Here is a 12,785-nt window from a genome sequence, read left to right as displayed (position 1 = left end):
CGAGCCTTTGTAATCCTCTTCTAAAAATATCCTCATTGGTCCCACTGTGTGAATGTTTAGAGTCTTCTTCAATTTCCCATGTCCAAGTATAATTTTTTAATCTTCTCCTATCCATCGAGTTTACTCTAGATTCATAGGCACATTCTACTTACTACAAATGAAGGAAACCATGAAGCCTATGTCTCTTTGGGTCTGGCTTACTTTGCTTAATGTGATTTTTCCCAGGTCTTTCCATCTCCTTATGAATGGAGCAATATCATTCTTTCTGATGGAAGCATAGAATTCTATTGTGTATATGTATACATATATACATATAGTATGTGTGTGTATTCTCTATCTATCTATCAAATTTTCTTGATACATTCATCCACTGAGGGGCATCTGGGTTGATTCTATACCTTGGCAATAGTAAACAATGCTGCAATGAACATGGCTGTACTGGTAGCTTTGGTGTGGCCTTTTCTGTGGTCAATTGGATAAATGCCCAGGAATGGAATTGCTGGGTCATAGTCGTCTAAGGAACCTCCATAGTGCTTTCAAGTTGTTGAATTAAGTTTACTTTCCCACCAACAGTATAGTATAGTGCCATTTTGGCTATATCCCTGCCAGCATCTGTTGTTACTAGTTTCCTTGATAATGGCCATTCTAACTGCGGTGAGTTGTAATCTCCAGGTTGTTTTAATTTGCATTTCTATTATGGCCAGAGATGTCAAACATCACGTGTCTATTGGCCATTCTTATTTCTTCTTCAGAGAATTCTCTCTTGAACTCTTTATCCCATTACTAACTGAGTTGTTTGAAGATTTTTTGAGCTCCAAGTATATTTTAGATTTGAGGCCCTTTTCTGATGCATAGCTAGTGAAGATCTTCTCCCATTCTGTGGGCTTTAGATTTATCTTGCTAGCTATGTCCTTTGCCACGAAGAAACTCTTCAGCTTGATATAATGCCATTTGTCTAGTCTTTGGTTTGCTGTGGTTCTGGATCTTTACTTAGGAAGTTTTGACCCATGCCACGTAGCCATAGTGTTTCCTCTATTCCTTCCTGTAATATTTTCATGGTATCTTGCCTTACACTGAGGTCTTTGATCCATTTGGAATTGATTCTGGTTTACACCATCCTTATGCCAACCAAATGTGGTCTGCATGCTTATTTCACCCCCGTGTCAAGAGAACTCAGTCATCATCAGAGAGAGATTACTAAGTGTATGAAGATGGACAATCAGAGATTGATCCTCACAGACTCTTCTGATCCTAAGACTGTCTTTGGAAGAGAGTGAAAGAAAGAAAGAAAAATCATAAATCTTCCCACCTTACTCAGAATCACATCCTGATTCACTTTTGCCTCAATCGTGGGGTAGACATTTGGCCAAATATATATTTTTCTCTTAGCTACTAAAATTCTACTTGAGAATTCAGTTTTCCTGGATTTTAAGAATACTGAAGGCCTAATGGGACAATGGCAGAGATTCTGTCCAAAACTTTGTATTTAGCATAACATCGTCTAGATAATGTTGCATGTAAACAACCAATTAAAAATCAGAATCCTGCTTGGACCCAAAATAGGGGTAGAGGAGAGAGTTATTTTGAGTTTTGAGTCCAAATATCGAAGTCATATACTTGGATGAAAAAATATTAGTTCACTTGCAAGTTCAACTTCCAACTAAAGTTATCATAATAACCATAATTATTTTAAAGAGCACCTTGAAAAGACTTATCATGGTAAATCATCTAGCCAAATTGCTAAGGTCAGAATCTCAGAGTCTCATCTACAATTAATGCTTTGTTTTAATGTTCTTTGCTATGTTTCTACAAATATTTTATCTTAGTTTTCATGTTTCTCAAAAACAGTATACAGCTTTCAGTCTATTATTACCCTTTTGAAAGAGATAAAAGAGAAGACTTAATTACTAGAACAGAAGAAACCCTACAGATTCCAACAGTGATTCATATTATCCATCACTTTCCTTTTCTAAGGCAAAGCAGGATGGGGATCCAGAAGCTACTATTAAAGATTGGAAACTGGCTAACGAGACATAATCATCACAGTGGGTAGATAAAAGAGAACTCGGCTACTACCAAATTTTAAGATGAAAGTATCAATTCACTCAATACAAATGCAAGGAAGATTTTGCTTGAAGCACATTTCTGTTGCCAGGACTAATATTTGAAGACAGGAATACATTTGTATGCCTTCTATTACCCACTATTTTATTAACCATCCAGTTCTATCACATGACACTTCTGAAAATTCCTAATACAAGAATGATTTTTTTTTTTTTACTATTGTATCACTGCAATATTGAAGCGTTAAAAATTACTAGGACTCGATGTGGTGGCATGCCCCTCGAATTCAACCATATGGAAGGGGGGGCGGCTAGCAAGCTCATGGTGTGATTCAGGCTGAAGGCAGAAGCATCAGATGCTATGTGATAAATAAAGCAAAGTGGGATGGAGGGATGTGTGGCTTAAGTGACAGAGCACTTGAATGCAGGACGCTGAATTCAAACCCTGTTATTGCCAAAACATTATGAGCCTATGCATATTTGTCTAATAAACTTATTTATATCTGACTTGCCTTTTTTTTTTGCCAGTTCTGGAGCTTGAACTTTATCTAGCCCCGGGCACTGTCTCTGAAATTTTTCTCTTTTTTTTTTTTTTGCCAGTCTTGGGGCTTGAACTCAGGGCCTGAGCACTGTCCCTGAGCTTCTTTTGCTCAAGGCTAGCACTCTATCATTTTTGAGCCACAGCCCCACTTCCAGCTTTTTCTGTTGATGTGGAACTGAGGAATCAAACCCAGAGCTTCATGCATGCTAGGCCAGCACTCTACCACTAAGCCACATTCCCAACCCACTGACTTGCCTTAGTTAATCATAACATTATTCCTTATGAACGTTAGCTATACAGTGTCTCTTATTTTTTAGTACAATTATAAATCAGTGGTTTTTGTTATAATATTTCGATACATGCATATAAGATATTTAAATCATATTCACACACACACACACACACACACACACACACACACACACACCCTTTTGCCTTTCCTTAGCTCTACTTACTTCCCATTTTCCCTTTCTACATTCCTATTTTTATGGTTTAGGTCCCTCCCATCCCAGATTCCACATAGAAAACAAAAGATATGATACTTGCCTCTGTCACACTGGCTTATTTAGTTTACCATGGTGATCTCCGGTTTCGAGCATCATCTTTCTTCAAACAACATAGTTTTAGTCTTCCTTAAGCCCGAATAGAATTTCATGATGTCTATATGCCACACTCTCTCGGTTCATTCTGTGGTCAATAACCTGGATGCTCTGATAGTGTCACTTGGAGAAAGCACAGATGGTTTCATGGAGACTCAGAAACGGTATTGCTGGGTCCATACTTTCCAAAGCACACTGGACAACTTGTACCCAAATCTGTCACCTGGTGTGCTGTTGCACCGAAGTCATTCTGGGCTCCAGGGGAGACCCAATGAGTCCAATTTTGAAATAGGAATGAGTATTTTAATAAGAACCTGAATTGACTCTTGAGAATATTAATGACTAAAAATTTGCCTTAAAATGACTTAATCTCCTAACCGTTAGTACCAAAATGATACAAAAGGTGGGGAGAGATAGCTATTCAGACTTTTTAAACTGAACATAAAACTATCATTTGTTGGAGCTATATATATATATATATATTAATAATATATCCAATAGGACCCATTTGAAATGATCCCAAAGTCACATGATAGTGCTAGTGATTATAACGTTGGTCGTGATGATAGGAGTGGTGGTAATAAAGACGATGGTGGTGGTGGCGGTGGCTATGGCATTGGTCAAGCTAATAAGGAGGCTGCGAAGGGTAGTAATGGTGATGGGAGAATCACATGAATTCTGCCTAAACTTCCAGACGGACTGGAAATGTTAAGCATGATAATACCGATGTCAGAGGCTCCACGTTCACTATGTGCCCTCTACCTGGATAATCATTCTCTAGATTTTAAGTGCTTCATCTTTTTATTTTTGCCCAGAAATCATCTGAGCTGAGAGCTTTTCTCCAAACACACTAAAATGATGCCACCTTCCCTTATGCTCTTATTTGAGTTTGTTTTTCTTTACAAGCACCTTATGCGAGATACGCGCACATGAACTTAATTTCTTCCATACAACGACGTACAATCAATTGGAAGAACACACGGCTCTATTCCCAGTACCGAGAGGGTGGTCACAGGTCCATTCAGAAATATCCAGGGGAGATGAAAGAGTTAGCATGCGCAGTTGTTACTTAAATCCCTCAGGACACATACGCGTTAAGAGGATAGGAGCGAGCACTGAAATGCGAGCTTGTAAAGCCCCCTCTCGCCCGTGCTGTTCATGCTCCAACCGTTACCTACAGAAGGACGGCACCGAGGTAAACGTAGGTTTCCGAACGTAAGGCAGCCCAGAAGAAGTAATCTTGCTTTCAACTGTACTCACACTCAAATGTATCTTCCACTCTGAGCCAGGGTGATTAAATCACAGTATTCGTATCTTCAAAAAAAAAAAAAGAACAACACAGAAGAACCCAGGGAAACCACTGGTATCCAGGATAAAACGCGTCCAGCTCCACGTGAATCTCTGGCCCTTCATCAGACCAAGTCCTGGCCTGGCCTGCCATCGTGCTGTCTGTTTCAGAAGCCGCGCTGTGTGTCTGTGTGTCTATGTGTGTCTATGTGAGTGTCTGTGTGTCTGTGTGTCTATGTGTGTATGTGTCTGTGTGTCTGTGTGTCTATGTGTGTCTGTGTCTGTGTGTGTGTCTATGTGTGTCTGTGTGTCTATGAGTCTGTGTGTCTGTGTGTCTGTGTGTCTGTATGTCTGTGTGTCTGTGTGTCTTGTGTCTGTGTGTCTGTGTGTCTATGAGTCTGTGTGTCTGTGTGTCTGTGTGTCTGTGTGTCTATGAGTCTGTGTGTCTGTGTGTCTGTGTGTCTGTATGTCTGTGTGTCTGTGTGTCTTGTGTCTGTGTGTCTATGAGTCTGTGTGTCTGTGTGTCTGTGTGTCTTGTGTCTGTGTATCTGTGTGTCTATGTGTGTCTGTGTGTCTATGAGTCTGTGTGTCTTGTGTCTGTGTGTCTTGTGTCTTGTGTCTGTGTGTCTGTGTGTCTGTGTGTCTGCTGATGGCTGTCCTGACCACGGGCCCCGCGCAGGCCATGACTTCTACCTACTCTTCTTGCAGTCTTGGCTGAAATGGCATTGTTTTCTCTGAAGCATTCCCTGACCCTGATGCTTACGCTTGTGCTTTATGAATTTGATATCATAATCTTTATCACAATGCAGGTCGTTTTTAGGTTAAGATTCTTCTTTAAACCTTTTTTGGGGCTCTGTGTTTGCTGGGCAGGGTCTCTACCACCTGAGCTGAGCCTCGAGCCCTTGTCTGCATCCGATTTTGCTCTCTCCTTTCAGCCCAGCCTCAGACTGTGATTCTCCCACCTGCCTCCGGTGTAACCGGGACTACAAACCGATGGCGCCACGCCCAGCTCTTTGGTTGAGATGGAAGCCTCATGAACTTCTTGCCTCAAACCGTGGCCACCCAATCTACCCCCCATCGGGGGTGACAGGCATAAGCCGCTGTGCCTGGAAACCATTATCTCCCAAACACCTTATTTCTACTAAATGCCTCCATTTCATTTCAAAAGGTTTTGTGTTCTCCTTACAACACCAATTAGCATAATTACTACGGCTTCCCAGCGATGGCTTTGTGACTGAATGGGATAGGTGTTCAAAGCTAATCTGGATAAAGAGGGTAAGACAGCTATTTTAAAGCATTGTAGGTACCTGTAATAGGTTCCAGAAAGTTCCAGGTACACTTGTAGTCCTAGCTACTGAGGAAGCCCAGAGCTATGGAATAAAGTTCAAAGCCAGGTAAGAAAGTCAGTGAGAATCTTATTTCCAATTAAATACCAAAAAAGGTAGAAGTCCGGCTGTGGCCAAGTGAGAAAGCACTAGACTTGAGAGGGGGCGGGGGGAGCCCAGAAACGGCACCTACGCCCCGAGTCCACACCACAGGACCAGAAAGAAGAAGTCCAGAACGTTTAATACATTTGAAAATAATTTCATTAATTCAGTCGTCTTCATTGGATTGTGAACAGTAACTCTCTTGCACGACAGGATCTCATTTATCCCTTTAAATATCTGACACAGTTCTATATAATATGGCCTTCATTTTGTTTTAAAACCACTGGGTGTTTTTTTGGTGCAATCCCATGTCTCGCCTTCTCCAATCCATACTAAATGGTCAACAAAGTCAACGTATAAGGTGATACAGGTATTTATTTTATCTAGTGAAGCCTGAGTTATATCAGTATTTCACTGTGTTCTAAGCGGTACTGATCCTAACACATCAAACACATCAAATAACTCTCCAGTAATTAAGACATTATTATTGGATTGAAACATAACAAAAGAATGAAACCTTAAATAATTATTGTGCCATCATGGAGGAAGCTCAACTACGAAAACCAAGATCTATGTCTCGTTTTTCTGATTCCAAAGCCTGAAGTCTCCATCCCATTCCAAAGAATTGAACGCGTGCATTTTTTTTTCCTTAGGAGTTCCACAATTTGCCTATATTGAAACAATCTGTATTCTCTGTTCACAAAAATGAGCTAGATTCAACTTCATGAATAGATACCGCAATAAAAATACTCACTTTCATTACCTACAAGTGGACTTTCACCTTCAGGTCCTGGATTTGGGATCTTTCAAGACAAACGAGTGCCTTTACTCCCACAGTGGTATGCGTGCGAAACGAATAAGCACATCAGAAACTAGATGCTCGCGTCGGAAGATCTGCCTGCTACACGGAGCTTTCGTGTGGCAGCTTCCGGGCCTGCTTCCCACATGCCTCGGCATGTTCCCGGCATTTTCTCCCTCTGCCTTCCTTATTGCCTTCAGGGTGATAACGCCGATCTCACTTGAGAGCATGCCAGCTCAGCTATGGAATGTGCAATATTTGCTTTGAATTAATGTTCATTGGATCACCTTTGGCGCTTTTGGAGACTAGCCTGGGTCCTCCTCGGCTGCCCTGGTCTAGTCTAAATCAAACAGGTGGCATTTGAAAATCTTGATTAACAGGAAACCAATTGTTGATGTAAGTGAAAGGCAACAATTCCTTCTGTGTGAAAGTTGACGATACGTTCAGAGACATGTATAACAAATGGGCGAGTCACCCTCGTGAGTGCGTTTATTATGTATCGCGAGGCTTCTACCTTTCATCGTGAACGTTTCTATGTGGAAAAATGGCAATTAGTCTAAAACTGCTGTGCAATTTCAACACTTTGTACCCTTCTATTTATTTTCGATTGAATGCTTACTTCTGACTACTCTTGTTTAGGGTAGGAAACATTTCCAAGATGAGTCATCAGAAACTTTATGACTGATTGATTTAGCCTTCCTTGCCATAATGATATTCAATATGCTTAGAATACTAAGAACATTTCAAATCTTTTATCATTATGAACTGAAGATATATTTTCAAAACTAAATCTCACCTGTAACTCCACCCATAGCTCATCACTGTTAGGATTTTTAAACATTCATTTTCATTGTAAAAGTGATGTACAGAGGAGTTACAGTTATATAGGTCAGGTAATGAGTACATTTCTTTGGGAACAGTGTCATCTTTTCCTCCAGTTTCTCCCTCCAAATCCCCCTGTCCCCCAAGTTGTATAGTTCATTTCCATCATAGTACCTAATGAGTATTGCTGATGAATTAGTTCACCCGTTGTTCTACTATTTCTGTACTTCTCTTTGCCTTCCCCCAAACAGTTAAACTTGCATACAAGACAAAAAGTACAGAACTCAAAAACAGTGACAAAAGGCGAAACACAAAAAAACAAAGCAAAAAAAATTGCAAAAGTAAAACAAACAAACAAAAACCTCTTGTTTCCATTTCTTGGAGTTCATTTTGGTAAGAATAATTTTTATGGGATCATATGCAAACAGCCATTGAGTCTTTGTGATCCTCCCCTAGGAATATCCTCTCCTGGGCCCCCTGTGTGAAAGCCTGGAGTCCTGGGTAACTTATCCCCTCCAAGGGCATTTTTTTGGCTTTTACCATCCGTTGTGTTGACTTGTGGGTTCATAGGCATATTCTAATTACTACAAATGAAGGAAACCAGGCACCTCTCGTTTCATTGGGTCTGGCGTGCTTTGCTTTTGATAGCATATTTTGTCCTTTTATTTGACCCTTACACATGCACCTTTAGGAAATATATTTTTATAGTCATGCTCACAAATGTAGCTACAAATAGATTGTAGCTTCTGTCTGTTCAATGAGACGTCAGCAGTATAAAACGATTGCTTTTTAGTGTTAACGTTGCACTGTGAGTATCCTCTTAAGTTAGTACATTATTTCTGATTTGTATACCTTTTCCATTTTTAGAATTGTTTTTATCTCTTTTGCTCTCGGTTTTCTCCTATTATCGTTAAATAGCTACACAAAGCCCAACATTTTTTATTCCCGTTAAGAATTTAAGTGAAGGGGCCAATCGGATGGAAAGTACCGTATACGCTTGTGTGAAATATCCCAGTGAGACTCCTTTGAACACTGAAATAAATGAGTGCTAAGAAGGTAACCCGGGTCTTTCCGGGGTTCCGCTCCTCACCAGAGGGAGCAGAGCGGAAGAGGGTGAGCGTGGTGAAAACAGGCGGTGTAGGAGAATGAAGCAATGCAGCTGGCTGAAGTTGCTCAGGGTCACAGGAGACAGGACGTGCACGAGAGTGACAAGCGGTGAGGCTCATTACGGTCCCTGCGTGCGCGTGTGAGAATAACCCTCTGCGCACACACACACCTCGTCCAACTCATCCGTGCAAATAAAACGTGGAGACAAACAATCATCATAAAATAATTGTAATTGGCCCATTGGATGCGCCATGACATTTGCTCAGAAGTGAAAAGAGTGTGCGTAGTCATTTGATTTTTTATTTTTCCAGGCTTGTTAGATAAATGTGCAGTAAGTTAGAGCAATTAGGCTTTAATTAGAAGCATAATTGGGACTTCCTGTGGAACTAGTTAAACAGCAGATGGTGATTCAATAGTCTGGACTTGAGATTCAGCCTTTTTTTTTTTTTTATCATGTTCCAGCCGGTTGTTATAGTACTGGGTTTGAGCTATTCCATTGATGCCTTGAACAGAATAAGAGTTCAACGGAGGCTGAATGAATTGAGTTCAAGAAATTCCATGACTTAGTCATGATCACGTTAGTAGGTTAGTAGGACAAACGCATCTTGATTCCCATCATGCAGAGGACAACTCCACAGGAAGACACGCGGGCCGGGATAGTGAAAGCCAGTCAGGTCTCTGCCCGGGAGCCTCGTGGAGAAGACCCCATAAGAAAGAAATTCACGTGCACATAAATGTAAGTGTTTCAGCCTGTTCCCCACTATTGAAATGAGGCCTGAAGCTCTGTGAAGAAAACAGTTCCGTGTGCCTCCCAGTTCTGGAAACTAGCATCCCAAGATCATCCACTAATCCTCTCTCCAGGGCCCCATTGACTGTATCATTACATTGTAGAGAAGTGGAAAGGAAAACAGCCACCAGCAGAAAGGGGTGAAGCACCAGGTTCAGGGGTGGGCCTCAAAATAATACCATCCATTTGCATGGGAACAAACTCCAAAGGACCCAGAGTAACCCTTTCCCAGAGCACAGCCTCAACGACCTAAGAACCTCCTCGTAGGCCCCACCTTTTAAAGGTACCACTATCACAACCCCTTCCCACCGAGACCTGGCGGAGAAACCATGTTCAAAACCGTGGCAACAGGATTATAAAGGACTGCATCTGCAAATGAAGAGGGGCATGAAAGAAGCGTACGGATTTAAACCTGGGTACAGAAGTGAGCTTGCATTGACTTGAAAGGTGCCACGTTGTTAACTGGGTGAAGAGAAGAAACGTACTGTAGGCAGAAGGGATGTCTGCAGCAGGGGCCCAAGGCATGAACGAGCTGGGCTTCCTTCTGAAATGGAGAGGTAGCTAGTGAGCTAAGCTACAGTGACCCAAGAGGGACCAAAAGATGAAATGGGAGTTCGGTGACCATCTAACCTACTACTTTAATAATACTTAAATTTAAATAACACTCAGGACGCACGGTGAACTCCTAGTGTGGACAGACCGAATTCATGCAGAAGCGTGGGGCTACAATACAGTTGTTGATGGCTATTCTTATAGAAAAATAACTTCTATTGTTGAGGTAACCAATCCCATGGAATACAATGAATAGATTATTCTGGAGGCCGTAGGAATAGATTCTGAAATCAAGGACTTCTCATCTTTATTTCCAAGCACTTCACAATTACTTCAGAAGAAGCAGTGTCTTGGGGGTATATATTCATTTGCAGAAGACTCGAGTTCTGTTTCTACCATGTTCACTTACTGATTTCCTGTGGGTGCACATAGCTGAGTTACAATATACTTCATGTAAATTTACATAGTGTTTCCATGTATAGAGTTTAAAAGGCACGATCATTAAGTCAAAATATTCCCACAAGTAATTTTGCTATCTTTGGAATGAAAAGTATTATATACATTTGAAGAATTTCTACTGCTGTAGTTGTAAAGGTGATGAAAGAAAACCTTATAAAAGATTTGGAGTTGGGCACTAGTATCATTCATCCATGGTGCTGGCTACTCAGAAAGCTGGGGTCTACAGGATAATAATCTGGAACCAGGTGGATCAGAAAAGTTCACTAGAGTCCATCTCCAATTAACCAGCAAAAATCCAGCTGGGAGCCAAGCCAGTTTCTGGCAGGAGTTTGGTGCCTGGGGCCCACAGTCACTCAGGACGTTGAGGACAGTTCCTGTCCCCCAAGAGCCTGGTGTGAGCACTGGGTGTAGGCGGGCGGGGTGGGGGGGGGATTTAAAGACTCCAAGAGCTTCCTTTCTTCTTGCTTCCCCAAACCCTTGCTAGCACGCCCTCTGATGCCGTTGACTCATTCATGCTCCGTGACCCATCCCCGCCTCTGGAACCGGTCCACCTCTCCTCCGCCTTCCCATTTCCTCTGCCCGGAGCTCTAGCTCTAAGACAGAGAAATGCTGTCCTAAAGAGATGAGTGATATCACGTCCTTTTAAAAACTGTTTATCTTATTCCTCGTTCGTGATACACCCAACAAGGTTAACTCCTGTTTGAGAGATGGCCTTGGCTTTTCTTGTGGAATCAAACGAACCTTAAGTGCACTACAGATGTATTCCTGTGCGCCCATCAGCATACATTATAAAAGCTTTTCTCTATACCGATTGCCAAGATGGGCATTCTGACATAAGACTAGGCTTCTGAACTAAGATAAGTACTCTTCTTTTAATTTTTAATAGCGAGGCAATGATGTGTCTGTTTGGAAACTTGCGGTGCTTTTTTCTGATATCACCTGTCTCTGTGAAGCAACAGGTCAAAAAAAAAAAAAAAGTTAACTTGTTAATATTAGTTGCCACGCAACATGGAACACAGCTAACTACCATGAAGAAAACAAAGTCATGCTTCGTATAATCACCCAGGGATGAGCAAAGTTACATTTAGGGACCATTTAGATCACATTTGCTAAAATGAGTGTCCATGTTCTCATCCTGGGTGGGCAGGGCAGCAGGTGGGGGTAAGGAGGGAAACAATGACGGCCAGTGGCATCACCGTAGTCCCACGTGGGTGTAGCCGATGAGTGTCATTTGCTTCTTCACACAGGGGAAGGTCACAGCTGCCTCGGTAGCGAGTGGGAAAGGAAGCGGGCGAGGACACAGGAGACAGAGAAGGTACAGGAACGCCCCCCCCCCATCTTTCTCTAGACACTTCCTCAAGTGGGGGGAAAAGCCAAGGGATGGAGTTTGCGGAACTCACTGTCATTTGCCGAGCTTCTTCCGAGGACACGTGAACCTGCATGTCCCTTGCGGATATGAGCTGGGCATTCGCGATTCCCTAAGGATCTTAGTCCGTTCCTTCCCTTGAAGACAGGGTAGACACACATATTTGTAACTTGGCCTTCTACACTGATCAAATAATTCCACATGGCTATTCATCTCATACGCACATGCTTTTAGAAGGTCCTCGGGAACTCTCTGAAATACATCCTGAAGTAATCAGAGAGTCAGAAACTTTACACTTGCTATTCTCTCTGCCTGGAACATTGTCTCCTTAAATCATCACATAGTCACTGCCTCATCAATTATCCAGTTCAGTGAGCCACTCTGGAACTTTTCTTTTCCCTTTTCAGTACACACAGACACCATCGCATTAACCCTCTTTAGTTCATTTGACTCCCTTGTTATCCTGCCACCATTTGAAATGATTGCCTGGGCCTCTTCAGCGGAACTGAACGGGGCTCACCGCCATCTCGGGAAGCTCCTGGCATAGTACATGCTCAGTACAAAGTCACTGAAAGAATGAAGCAAACATGTAATGGGAATTACGATTGCATGTAGTCGCAAGTTATAATGCCAAAACAATTTGATCTTGGGCTGGGGATATGGCCTAGTGGCAAGAGTGCTCGCCTCGTATACATGAAGCCCTGGGTTCGATTCCCCAGCACCACATATACACAGCCAGAAGTGGTGCTGTGGCTCAAGTTGGCAGAGTGCTAGCCTTGAGCAAAAAGAAGCCAGGGACAGTGCTCAGGCCCTGAGTCCAAGCCCCAGGACTGGCCAAAAAACAAAACAAAACAAAACCCAATTTGATCGCAGGCAATGAATAAGGCTGACTGTTGAAACGAGTCACTTGCGAGCTGCCACCATGTCAAGGATTTCGAGGTGAGTAGGTGATGTGGTCTGGTCCTTCGAGGAGCTG

The sequence above is a fragment of the Perognathus longimembris genome, chromosome 16 (genome assembly GCF_023159225.1).
Source record: "Perognathus longimembris pacificus isolate PPM17 chromosome 16, ASM2315922v1, whole genome shotgun sequence".
Classification (NCBI taxonomy): domain Eukaryota; kingdom Metazoa; phylum Chordata; class Mammalia; order Rodentia; family Heteromyidae; genus Perognathus; species Perognathus longimembris.
The sequence above is the reverse complement of the archived record's forward strand: the minus strand, read 5'-3'. Positions refer to the sequence as shown.